Genomic DNA, 13,772 nt, shown 5'->3' with positions numbered 1-13,772 from the left:
CGCATGTAATATTTCTACTTGTTTCCTCTTTTTCTTCTTCTTCTTTGATTATTTCATATTGCTAATGTCTTTCTTTAACTGTCTGACTATATTTAAAAAGCTTTTTTGAATATTTGTCCCATCAGTTATAAAACATTTTTTGAATGGACTCTGCAATCCATTTTGCTATTTTCTTTTAAAAGAACTGTGCTTCCCAACTATTTCTTATTTTAACTTGTCCATTTACATCCTTCTTGGGGTATTCATTGCTCTGTCCAACAATATACATGGAGGAAAGCCCAGGGTCAAACTTCAGTCTGGCTCAGATCTGATGTTTGTAGGGCAGTTGGGAGGTGTGGGTACCAGAAAACCATCCTAGTTTTATCACCTATCCTGGACATTTAGGTGAAGAGGCAGGGGAAGAGAAATGACTCTCCAAAGCTTATCAGTCCTCACTTGCTTTTTGAAGCTCCTAACCAGAATTTGTGCTGCCAAGATTTAACTCCTGATGACACCTGCATTTACTTGGGTTACGGCCCAATTGATGGCCCGGAGGCAAGGTAGAGAATAATGGCAGCCAGAACAAAACACCCTCAACTAGGACCACCTTCCTCTCGCACAGTTTAAAACAGCCTCCATTTTCCCTGGAATTGCTGCTAGTTTCATGTCTCTAGATGATTCTCTGTTCCCACTGGAGCTGAACTTGAGGGAGCAACCATGAGGTACTTAAGAATACAATGTCTTGATTGGAAGGGGTGATTAAAAACTACCTTACTTGAATTCTGTAGAAAATCATTTTTTAGGAGTTCCCATTGTGGCTCAGTGGTTAATGAACCGGACTGGTATCCATGAGGACATGGGTTCAATCCCTAGCCTCGCTCAGCAGGGCTAAGGATCTGTAGGTCACAGATGTGGCTCAGATCCAACATTGCTGTGGCTGTGGTGTAGGCCAGCAGCTGCATCTCTGATTCATCCCTAGCCTGGGAAACTCCATGCCACAGCTGCAGCCCTAAAAAGACCAAAAAAAAGAAAAAAGAAAGAAAAAAGAAAACCATTTTTTAGTTCTCCAACTATTTCATGAAAATTGTTAAATTTTATAGAGCCCACAATGGTAAGATGCCTACCACAATATGCTGATAATTACAATGTGGAATTTTTACGTATGTAAATTGTGCTCCACCATAAAATATAATAAGGATGTGAGATTGGACATGGTAAATCAATACACCTCATGAAAAAATGTTGCTATGTGTTGTTTTATCTTATCTATCTAAGCCACGTGATTACATTGTTTTTTCCGATCTAGACAGTGAAAACCCTTTTACATAGCATCATATATATTTGTAAGCCACCACAGGGCCTGCCCAAATCTCGCAAAATTTGTTCTGGCTGCTTTGACTGATAGCAATGCTAATCCCTTGCTTCCTTTTTAGTCAAGACAGCTAAATTTATGCCTTGAAAACAATCAACCTCAAATCTCAGTCATTTAGTACCACACTAGTTAATTTCTCCCTCATGTTATATGTCCCAATAAAATGCTCTGATTCATGCAGTCCTTCAAGGACACAAGCCAAACGAAATCTTCAGCCTTCTACCTCCTCTGTCTCTTATTTCTTACCTCTCCACCTTTTTTCACCTTAGCACCTTAACTTTATTATTGAAAAAAGTGTTAACTCTACAGTGAGCTCTGTCCTTTGATAAACTAGAGTTTGTAAGTAATGACAGCAAAAGGATATTCAAATTATGAAAAACTAGACAAGAAAAGATAGTATTATTTTTCACTTCCTGATATTAAACCACTGAATGACTATCTTCCTTTTTAATTTTTTCTAATTATTGTTATACAAATAACGCTACACGCAATCCCAAAACAATTTTGGAAACAGTATTACTTTTATTTACTATCTTCATTTAGGAGCTATTTGAGGGTGGTGTTTTTCAGAAATAGTAGCACTTTTAGGTATAAAGGACTAAAACAAACTTACTTTTTTTTTGTCTTTGTCTTTTTTAGGACCTCACCTGCAGCATATGAGGGTTCCCAGGCTAGAGGTCCAATCGGAGCTGTAGCCACTGAGCCTACACCACCACCCCAGCAACACCAGATCCAAGCCGCATCTAAGACCTACACCACAACTCATGGCAATGCCAGATCCTTAACCCACTGAGCAAGGCCAGGGATCGAATCCGAAACCTCATGGTTCCCAGTCAGATTCGTTTCCGCTGTGCAACAACGAGAACTCCCAAACTTACTTTTCAAATATTGGAAGTTATGGCCAAAAAGCACATGAAAAAATGCTCAACATCACTGATTATTAGAGAAATCAAATCAAATCAAAACCACTATGAGGAACCACCTCACATCTATCAGAATGGCCGTCATTAACAAGGCAACAAATAACAAATGCTGGAGATGGTATGGAGAAAAAGGTACCCTCCTCCACTGTTGGTGGGAAAGTAAATTGGTAAAACCACTATGGAAACAGAATGGAGGTACCTCAGAAAACCATACATAGAACTACCATATGACCCAGCAATCCCACTCTTGGGCATATATCAGGACAAAACTTTCCTTAAAAAAGGCACATGCAGCTGCATGTTCATTGCAGCACTATTCACAATAGCCAAGTCATGGAAACCACCTGAACGTCCATCGACAGAGAATGGATTAAGAAGATGTGGCATATATATACCATGGAATACTACCCTACTGTAAAAGTCATATAAAAGAACAAAATAATGCCATTTGGAGCAACATGGATGGAACTAGAGACTCTTACTAAGTGAAGTAAGTCATAAAGAGAAAGACAAATACCATATAATAGCACATATCTGGAATCCAATATATGGCACAAATGAACATTTCCAAAGAAAAGAAACTCGTGGACTTGGAGAAGAGCCTTATGGTTGCCAAAAGGAAGGGGAAGGGAGTGGGATGGATGGAGAATCTGCAGTTAATAGATACAAACTATTGCATTTGGAGTGGATAAGCAATGAAATCTTGCTGTATAGCACAGGAAACTATATCCAGTCACCTGTGATGGAACATGATGGAGGATAATGTGAGAAAAAGATGTATGTATATATATGACTAGGTCACTTTTCTGTGCAGTAGAAATTGACAGAACACTGTAAATCAACTATAATGGAAAAAATAAAAAAATAATTTAAATCCCCAAAAAATGTAATCAAAATGGTACAATCTTTCCACTCAAAAAATAAAAATAAAAAAACCTCAAGTCCCCCCCAAAATTGGAAGTTATTTTCACTAAAATTCTTTTACATGAATATGAAAATAATTTGAGAAACGAGATTGTTCATTGATGTGGGATCTCAGTTCCCAGACTAGGGATTGAACCCAAGATGCAGTGGTGAAGGCTCCAAGTCCTAACCACTAGAGCACTAGGGAATTCTTCCACTGATTCATTTTAAAAAGTATTTATTGGGGTTCCTATCATGGCTCAGCAGAAAGGAACCTGACTAGCATCCATGAGGATGCAGGTTTGATTCCTGACCTTGCTCAGTGGGTTAAGGATCTGGCGTCGTCGTGAGCTGTGGTGTAGGTCGCAGACGTGGCTCAGATCTGTCATTGCTGTGGTTGTGGCATAGGCCAGCGGCTACAGTTCTGATTTGACCCCTAGCCTAGGAACACCTGCATGCCATAAGTGTGGGCTTAAAAAGACAAAAAATAAAGTAAAATAAAATAAAATATATATATTAAACACCAATTGTGCCTAGACATCTTATTAATAAGATGACTTTGCAATCATGACATCCACATACCAATGAATAGATTTCCTAAAAACCTATTTAATTCCTTTATATTGGTTTAAATTTGTACATTTCTCTGTGTGTTATATGTCTGCATGGATATATGTACACACACGTACATATACATATATATATATATCTGTGTCTATATCTATATTTAGCAAGTGAGACAGATGATTGTGGCCACTGTTCTTGCTGTTCTGTCACTGGGTTTCAGGAGCTAGGGAATTTTTATTATTATTTATTCTATTTTCATTTATTTGTTTAGTCCAAAAATGTATCAAAGGGAAATAATGATTCTATATGGAATTAGAGATACATTTTTTACTCTATGCCAAACATTTTTCATAGAAAATATATGTTTCATATATGTTTTCAACTAACATATATGACTGCCTATTATACATGCCTACTGTGGTGTTAAATGCTTTTATATTTATTTTATAAAGAGCCAGAAAACAGTACCTGATATACAAAAAAATACTATATAAGTATCTGCTTTTACACATTTTTACAGATTTATTCAAGTGTAATTAAAATACCAGAGACTGCACTTATTTAAAAGGTACAATTTGGAAGTTCCTGTCATGGCACAGCAGTTAATGAATCTGACTAGGAACCATGAGGTTGCAGGTTTGATCCCTGGCCTTGCTCAGTGGGTTAAGGATCCAGCATTGCCGTGAGCTGTGGTGTAGATGGCAGACGCGTCTCGGATCCCACGTTGCTGTGGCGTAGGCTGGCGGCCACAGCTCCAGTTAGACCCCTACCCTGGGAACCTCCATATTCCAAGGGATCAACCCTAGAAAAGGCAAAAAGCCAAAAAAATAAAAATAAATAAAGGTACAATTTGATAAGTATTAATACATGTACACACTTGTAAAGCCATCTCAACAATCAAGATAGCAAAGATAGCCATCAGTTCCAAAAGTTGCCTTGTGCCTCTGTCATCCTTTTCTCTGACATCTTTCTGCACTACCATTCCACCCCTATGCTTTTTTTTGTGACTTGGCTTCTTACTCTCATAATTATCATAATTATATGGAAACCCATTCACATTGCTGCATGTATCTATAGTTTCTTCTATTGTAATGCTAACTTGTATTCTGTGGTATGGATATATCTTTTCACCTATTTATAGATATTAGAAATAAAGCTGCTATAAACACTCAAGTATTTGTTGCATGTTTTCATTTATCTTGGGTGGATATCCAGGAGTGGACTGACTGGGTCATATGATAGACAAATGTTTAATTTTTCAGGACGTTGTCAAAATCTTTTCCCAAACTGGTCATTCCAATTTACATTCCCACGATTAGTTTATGGGAGTTTCAGTTGTCCCTTTTCCCTTGCCAACACTTAGTCTAATCAGTACTTTTAATTTTACTCATTCTAACAAAGGTATAGTAGTATCTCATTGTGGGTTTAATTTACAATTCCCTAATAATGACTGATGATGTTATGTGTTTTTCATATGCTTATTTAAAGTCTATATGTCTTTTTGGTGAAGTAAATATTAAAATACTTTGCAAATCTGGGTGAAGGTTGTAGGAGTGTTTGTTATTTATACCATTTTTGTTTTTACAGTATTTTAAAAGTCTGAAATTATTTCTGAATGAAAAGGTAAACAAGAAAAATTATAGTCACAAGAATTATTACAAATGTTAACAAATCATTTTTATGTATATAAAATACTATTATATAGTTTAAACCCAAAAATGATAAATGAAGAAATAGAAACATAGAAAACTTTTCATCCATATAAGTTGGGCTGAGTCAAAGAAGTTCATTTCAATCTTGACTTGCATAATTAGAGACATATTTGTTCAATGCAAATATAAACAAGAAGTGAAAACTACACAAATCACTATAGAAGACAAAGGCAAAAGAACCACATTCCTTATATTAAAAGACAAAGAAAACAGAACATGGCGCCAAAAGAAAAATAAACATCTTAAAATAAGATAACAGACAACAGGAGTTCCCGTCATGGCTCAGTGGAAACAAACCAAGTAGTATGCATGAAGATGCAGGTTCGATCCCTGGCCTTGCTCAGTGGGTTAAGGATCTGGTGTTGCTCTGAGCTGTGGTTTGGCCAGAGACACAGCTCAGATTCTGCATTGTTGTGGCTGTGGTGTAGGCTGGCAGCTGCCGCTCTGATTCGACCTCTAGCCTGGGAGGGAACTTCCATATGTTGCACATGCACCCTTAAAAAAAAAAAAAAAAAAGATAACAGACAACAAATGGTACAATTGTGCAAGATTCTTTTGAGACATGGGAGAATGTCTACAACGGGAAAATGTCTACAACATAACGTTAAGTAAAATGTGTAAGATGTATTCAGAATGACTTCAATTACATAAAATACACACATATATTAAACAAAAAAAATGGAAGTAAACACATCAAAGTAATTGCTTGGGGACAGTAAAATTGTACACAATTTTTATTTTCTTTATTATAATCTATGTTTTTCCAAAATGGTCTGTAGTGAGCATGATTACTTTTATACCAAAAATGAGTTATATTTTTTAAAAAGAAAAATATAGCCTCCCAAATCCTCCAGTCTCTTGAGCTAAATCTGATTAAATGGTGCATGAAATGACATCAAAACCTTCTGCCTAACATTTTTCATGAAAAACGTAAGTCTGCCCCCTCAGGCAACATTGTTGAGGTAACAAGTTTTATCACTTAAGTTGTTTTACCGGGAATGCTATCCCTCACATCAATTTTAGTTTCATCTTGGGTATATTAAAGGTCATATCAAGAAGTTACAGAAATAAACACTAATGTCAGTCAGTTTTGATTCAAGTGGAGAACTTCCTCCCATTTCGGAGGACCTAGAAGAGGCGGAGTTTTTCCTTAATGTTTGCAGTTGTTTGTACTATTAAATGATTTGGGATCACCCCCAGCAGCATCCTGTTCTACTTTGTGGGTTCACAAAGGCTGCACAGAGCACAGATTAACAGCATGGAGTCTGGAGACAGATGATCTAGGCTTGAGTCCTGGCCCTTGAGCAAGTTAGTAAATACTTATGTGTCCTAGTTCCCTCATTTGTAAAATGGGGATGAAACTACCTTACAGCTATGTTGAGAATTTAATGAATTGATATTTGGAATCTGCTCTGACCAGTGCCTGGTACATAGTGAGTGCTATAGAAGTCTTAATTAAACAGATAAAATTTACTGTACCTAAATTATAGGCTATGGCACTTTGATCTTCTGCCAGTTTTTTGCTCCCTGTAGTAACACGAAACACTACTTCTGTATCTTGTCACACGCAGAATTATGAAATACGTTGCATTTCTCCATTGGGCTGCTGCTCCCTTTTGGCCTCCTAATCTAGACAGTGACTTTCAACCCTTTCTTGATCCTTCATCACCTCATCAAAAGCTACCTCTGCCTAAGGATCCTGCTTCCTTGAAGCCTTGCTCTCTACTTTCCAGAATCTAGACTAGGGAAAATATCCATGCTAACTCATTTACATTGGTGTCCCTTTGCACCAGGCCTTTCTGGAGAGAATGCCTCAATCCTATGTATCCAGAATGGTGTGAATAGAACAATGGTCAGAGGGATGTGAGCATGTGTGCTGAAAGAAAAGTGTTCTGAGCTCCTGTAACGTCAGTAAATATGCTGAGTTTAGCAAAATCAACCTATGCAATTTTGAAGACTCTATCATATGCTAAAGTATATGTCCTAGTAGTGAGGACAAAGAGTGCAGAATTTCCCAAACATTTGACTGGTAGAAACTTTTATTTTCTATCTTCCTATTAACTCCTGGCAGAGTAAGCAGAACACCACTTTGAAAAATGCTGCCTTTGCTAAAAGGAGGGATGCTCTGTGATGAAAAAAAAAAATCCCACAGTTTTGCAGGAAAGAAATGTTTCTGACAGCACCATTCAAATTACACTCTTTTACTTTGGTGGCCAGAACTGGATTACCACCAAAATCCCAGAAGTAACTCAATCCCCCTCATCCTGCCACAGACCTTCATGGAAATACTCAATCTACAGATACTTTGGGGGTGCCCACTATATGTCAGAACTCTTCTGGATGAATATGCCTGCATTTGTTTCCTTGGTCATGGATACATATCTCATCCAACAGTTCACAAGGACTATGTGCCAAAGATCAGAAAATATGAATCTGAAATTCATGTAAGAGGCTTTGTACTTCTTTTGGAACCTTAAAAAGCAGAGCCAGCATCTAGGCGTGGCTGGATAGTGAAGGAACTAAAGAGTAGCATGAGTTCTGCCTGGTCCACTCTTCACTAGGTGCTATTTTGGCGTCCTTGGCAACTTTCATTCAATCTTCAGTTTAAGAGCTGGACAACGGATAGTCCAACAGATTATAAGGGTTAATCATAGAACAATGAAGAAAAGAGAAAATATTTACCATGTTAAGCACTTGATATATGTTAAATCAATTTTCACTCTACTTGGAGGGCTAAGTATTCCCTGTCCCTGGCTGAAATCTCAGGCAGGTGCAATAATAATTTTTAGAATATATATATATTTATTTATTTTTGGCCATACCTGTGGCCTGCAGAAGCTCCTGGGCCAGGGATGGAACCTGTACCATGGCAGTGACCCAAACCACAGCAGTGACAATACCAGATCCTAAACTACTAGGCCACCAGGAAACTCCTAGAATCAATAAGAACATGAATCCTCTAATCCCTTCTAGGCACAAGAATGTTCTCACTTTAATAATTAAACTGTTTAGTGCAGTGTAGTTATTAATATTCCATACTTTCTTCAGAGCAAGTGTTCCTTCCTTAGTATACACAACTCCTCATTCCCTGAGAATTGGAATGAAGTTGGGAAGATTAGATTAAGGGACAGAAAAGCTGTACTTGGCTGGCACAGACATAACCTCTAGGGCTTTTAGGTGTGGATGGATCCCCAGGACTGATTCTTTCTCTAGTGCTGCTTCTCAAAAACACTGCTGCCGGGGCCTTCACACTGTGATGCTGACAATGCCTGGTCCTAGCTGTTCATCATGATTTCTCCTTCAGGTCCTGGGCAACTACCTGGCAATCCATCTCCTTTGTAGTGCTAAAGTAATTAAACAAAGATGCCATGAGATCAGGTGGCTTTAACACCTTGGTAGCCTACATAAGCAAACTGAAACCTAAGCCAAAGTCAATTCTATAAATGCACTTGTACAGAGAAAAGTCACAAAGAGCCAACTAGGTTCTCTGAAATAAGGCAACCACTTAAGCCAATCAAGTAATTTCCTTGCTTTGCCTCCATGTGTGCTCTATAAAAAACAGCCTTTCCCTGAGCTCCTGTCAGAGGCGCCTAACCACTCTGTTGACCTGAAACAAACAGACTGCCAAATATTTCTCCAGGGAAGATGAGTTCACTCATGCTAAGCAGAGAATTGCAATTTGGGGTCTACAACCATGGCCAGCCATGTGTAAGTCCCCACTTGGCAGGGGAAGAACTCTTTTACAGAGAGGAAAGTGAAGATGGAAGGGTCATAGTAAACAGAGTCCATGGCTTTTCATTTGCTGTGTCCTGGTCAGGAAAAGAGGAGTCTTCTCTTGGGTTTGCTATTTTTACAGGGCACAAGAGCTCCCCCTTCTGGTATCCTAACTATTTAATTGATGTTTCTGTTATTAATTTTTTCACAACTTCCTGTGCAGCACTGCCTGGGTTCGATTGATGTTTGCTCAACTAACCTCTTGGGCATTTTATTACCCCTCTATTTATTCTTTCTTTCTTTTTTAGTGCTGCACCCACAGTATATGGAAGTTCCTGGGCTAGGCGTAGAATCAGAGCTGCAGCTGCTGGCCTACATCACAGCCATAGCAACACAAGATCTGAGCCATGTCTGGAACCTACATCATGGCATACAGCAACTCGGGATACTTGACCCACTGAGTGAGACCAGGGATTGAACCCTCGTCCTCATGGATACTAGTCAGATTCATTACCACTGAGCCACGACAGGAACTCCATGCCTCAGTTTATATTTTAACAGAGGATAATACATTGTCCTTCCAGATAGGGACCCTTCACAATGCACATCTGACTCTTGAGAAGCATCTGTGCCTTTTTGCTAATGGGCTACAGCAATGAACTTTGCTCCTAGCGCAGCTTTCTTCTTTCAGCTCTGTCACCTCAGACCTCAGCAACCATCGCCCTTTACCTGGTCTTTTTATACCTCAACTCCAGAGGACTCGGGTCAGCCCTCCCAGTGACTCTCTTGGAAATCTCTTTCTCATTTAGATGAGAAAGAATATTTCCTAGGCTTCACTATGGTGATGTGATGGAGATGTGCAGTCCTCCAACAACTTTCTCCAAACAAATTATCTTTAAAAAAAATCCTTACTTTCAACCTATCCAAGCTCTCTTATATGACTGAGGCAGGCACTAAGCTGAAGTTAGCAGTTGTTAACCATCCCCATGCAGGTTCTTTATCAATGGTATGTCGAATACCTTGTTACAAAATATAGGGCTACTTTAAACCTACTGTTTTGTTCTGTATCTTTGGGAATTCAGTGAAAACTGAGTTAGAGTCTCACTTCAACATCCTGGTACACAACCAGTATCTGACTTTAAATAATAGAGGTTCTTTGGTTATTCACTAGAGTCTAGTGACTTAAGAGTATAGGCATCATTAAGGAAAGGATTTCTTTTCCTTTTTAAAGTGTTAAGTCCCCAACACTTGGAACAATGCCTAATGTAAGGTAGGAGTTCAACAACATTTTGTTACATGCATAGATTATTTTACAGATAAGAAAACTGAGGCCTGGAATAGGTAAATAGGAGATCTCGTTGTGGCTCAGCAGTAACGAACCCAACATGTATCCATGAAGATGTGGGTTTGATCCCTGGCCTCGTTCAGTGGGTAAGGCAACTGGTTGCCATGAGCTGTAGTTTAGGCAGAGGCAGCTCAGACCCTGGGTTGCTGTAGCTGTGGAGTAGGCTGGTAGCTACAGCTCCAGTTTGACCCCTAGCCTGGGAACTTCATGTGCCACAGGTGTGGCCCTAAAAAGACACAAAAAAAGGATAGCGAACTTGTCCAAACTTACTCAGCTAGAAAACCATGGAGCCAAGATTTGAGTAATTAGTGACAGAAATCAACTAATGATAATCAGATATGTATTACTTAATCGTTTCCTTTCTTTAAAAAAAAAAAGTACTTTGTGGATATTTCTGTGACCTTATATAGAATTTTTGCAGAGCTTTTAAAAGCATCTTAGTTTCATTTTGGTTACCCGCTGTTTCAGATATTCATGCTGATTCACCCATCTGACTGTATAGAGAGGCAACTTAACCTTGGATGGCCACACTGCCATCTGGTGTTGGATACATGAATTGCAAATTCAGTGTATGTATTATACATCTTTACATTCATTAATTCATTTAATCTTCACAAAAGCCCTACTATTGGTATTAGTTACATACCTATTTTATGGATGATTTATTCAGTGGAAGGACCAAGACTTGATGATCCCAGGCTATCTAGCTCCAAACATCACTGCTTATTATATTCTACTGTTTTTCTAATTAGTATCATTCAAGACTTTCAGATTTAGGAACTCACCTCTGAGTAAGCCACATAAACTTTATTTTTTATTAGATAAAAATCATATATAAGAGTAGATAACTAAAACATGAAATACATACAAGCCTACATAAGAGTTATCAATATATTTTTCTTTTTTTTTTTTTTTTTTGGTCTTTCCAAGTTCAAGGTAATGGCGGGTTTGGTTTATTCTAAGGCCTCTGTCCATGGCTTACAGAGGTTATCTTCTCACTGTGCACACAGACGGTCTCCACTAGGTCTCTCTCTTAATCTTCTCTCTCTTTTTTTTTTTTTTTTTGTCTTTTTGCCATTTCTTGGGCCACTCCCATGGTATATGGAGGTTCCCAGGCTATGGGTTGAATTGGAGCTGTAGCCACCAGCCTACGCCACAGTCATAGCAACTTGGGATCCGAGCTGCGTCTGCAACCTACACCACAGCTCATGGCAATGCCAGATCCTTAACCCACTGAGCAAGGCCAGGGATCGAACCTGCAACCTCACAGTTCCTAGTCAGATTCATTAACCACTGCGCCACTACGGGAACTCCTTAATCTTCTCTTCTTACAGAGACATCCATATATCTGACCTTATTTTATCATTCTTAGCTGTTCAAAGACACTATCTCTGGGAGTTCCCGTCGTGGCGCAGTGGTTAACGAATCCGACTAGGAACCATGAGGTTGCGGGTTCGGTCCCTGCCCTTGCTCAGTGGGTTAACGATCCAGCATTGACGTGAGCTGTGGTGTAGGTCGCAGACGCGGCTCGGATCCCGCGTTGCTGTGGCTCTGGCGTAGGCCGGTGGCTACAGCTCCGATTCAACCCCTAGCCTGGGAACCTCCATATGCCGCGGGAGCAGCCCAAGAAATAGCAACAACAACAACAAAGACAAAAAAAGACCAAAAAAAAAAAAAGACACTATCTCTGGAGTGAAGTTAAGGATCTGGCACTGTCACTGCAGCAGCCCGGGGATGCTGCTATGGCATGGATTTGTTCCCTGGTCCACAAACTTCCATATGCCATGGGTGTAGTCAAAAAATAATAATAAAGACCCTGTCTCCAAATACAGCTATATTCTGAGGCACTGTGCATTAGGACTTCAAAATGTGAATTGAGAGGGGACACAATTCAGCCCATAACAATTATATTTCATTCTAAGGGAATATTATCAACCAAGTGAGGAATGCTAAATGTCTTAGGATCTTTGCTTCCTCACTTCTCTACAAGCTGCTTGTCATTTTATGGGGTTATTAATATCTCCACCAGTCATCTAGTTGATGCTAGGAGGATGTAACTCAAAATCATTTTATTATTTACTCAGATATGTTTTCTTCCTCATTTATAAGTATTGTAAAGTTAATACAAGTGAGAAAAAATTTTGTCTGGTATTTCACCAACCGTAATGAAGTATACTCTAACATTTATAATTGCTAGTTCAGTTAAGTACTGTGTAAGAATTCACAGGTGATATTGTTATAAAATAATGAACCAGATGGAAACATTTGCCTCATTACTTCTTGGTTATTTCCCATAAAGTTAATACTTCACTACCTGAATGGTTTGGAAGAGAACAACTCTTCCTTTGCTGAATCAGGGAATCTGATTATCACACATCATTAATCTAATGACAAAGAGCCTTTTTTAAAAAAATGAGTAGGTCAAACAGTCTTAGTGAGATCAACTTTTAATGCTGTACCCATTATTTTCACGACACATATTTTTAAAATGCCTTCAAATTTACAGAGCATTTTCACATAGTTTTCCAAAAAATTTTCACAAGTATAAATTAAATAAGTGTTCTCATTCTCATTTACAGACGAGGAAACTGAGGCTCAGAGGTTTTTTTGTGTGACATGTCCAGGGATACAGTTAATAAATAGCACAGCTAGGACTAGAACTCTGTCTGATTCTAACCCAGAGCTGACCTATTTTTTAATATCCATACTAATGTCAATTTCTAAATGATCTCTCCCAAAATATGCCTTCATGAGAAAAGGATTTCACGGTCAAATACATTTGGAGAAAACTGTCTGCTAAATTCCTCACTGGTAGAATCACAGACTTGTTATTTTTAAAGGCTGTAAGGACTACTGAATTAATGAAGTCCGTTTAACATTGTTTAATCTAAGCTTATTCCCAGGTTTAATTAATCATTGAAATTTTTCCCCATGTAATTGCTACTAACATCCAGAGTACCTGCATTAATAACTGTTCTAAATGAACAACTTTTTATCAACCATGTTAAAAGGCCTAGGTGCTACAAAAGGCCATATTTCAGAGGAGAGTTTAGGAAAATTAGAGCAGGAAAGTGTCCTGAAAAGAAAAAAGGAAGTGTTTGCTTTTATTTTTTAGTTTGTAGCCAAACGAATTTGCTACACTATAAATGCCATAAAAGTAAGAACTACCTCTACACTTTTTATGAGACATGTAGTACAATCCACAATTAAAAATATGTTTAATGGAGAAAAATGACATGAATTTCTCATCAGTATTA

This window comes from Phacochoerus africanus, chromosome 4 (genome assembly GCF_016906955.1).
Source record: "Phacochoerus africanus isolate WHEZ1 chromosome 4, ROS_Pafr_v1, whole genome shotgun sequence".
Taxonomy (NCBI): Eukaryota; Metazoa; Chordata; class Mammalia; order Artiodactyla; family Suidae; genus Phacochoerus; species Phacochoerus africanus.
This window is presented reverse-complemented; position numbering follows the sequence as displayed.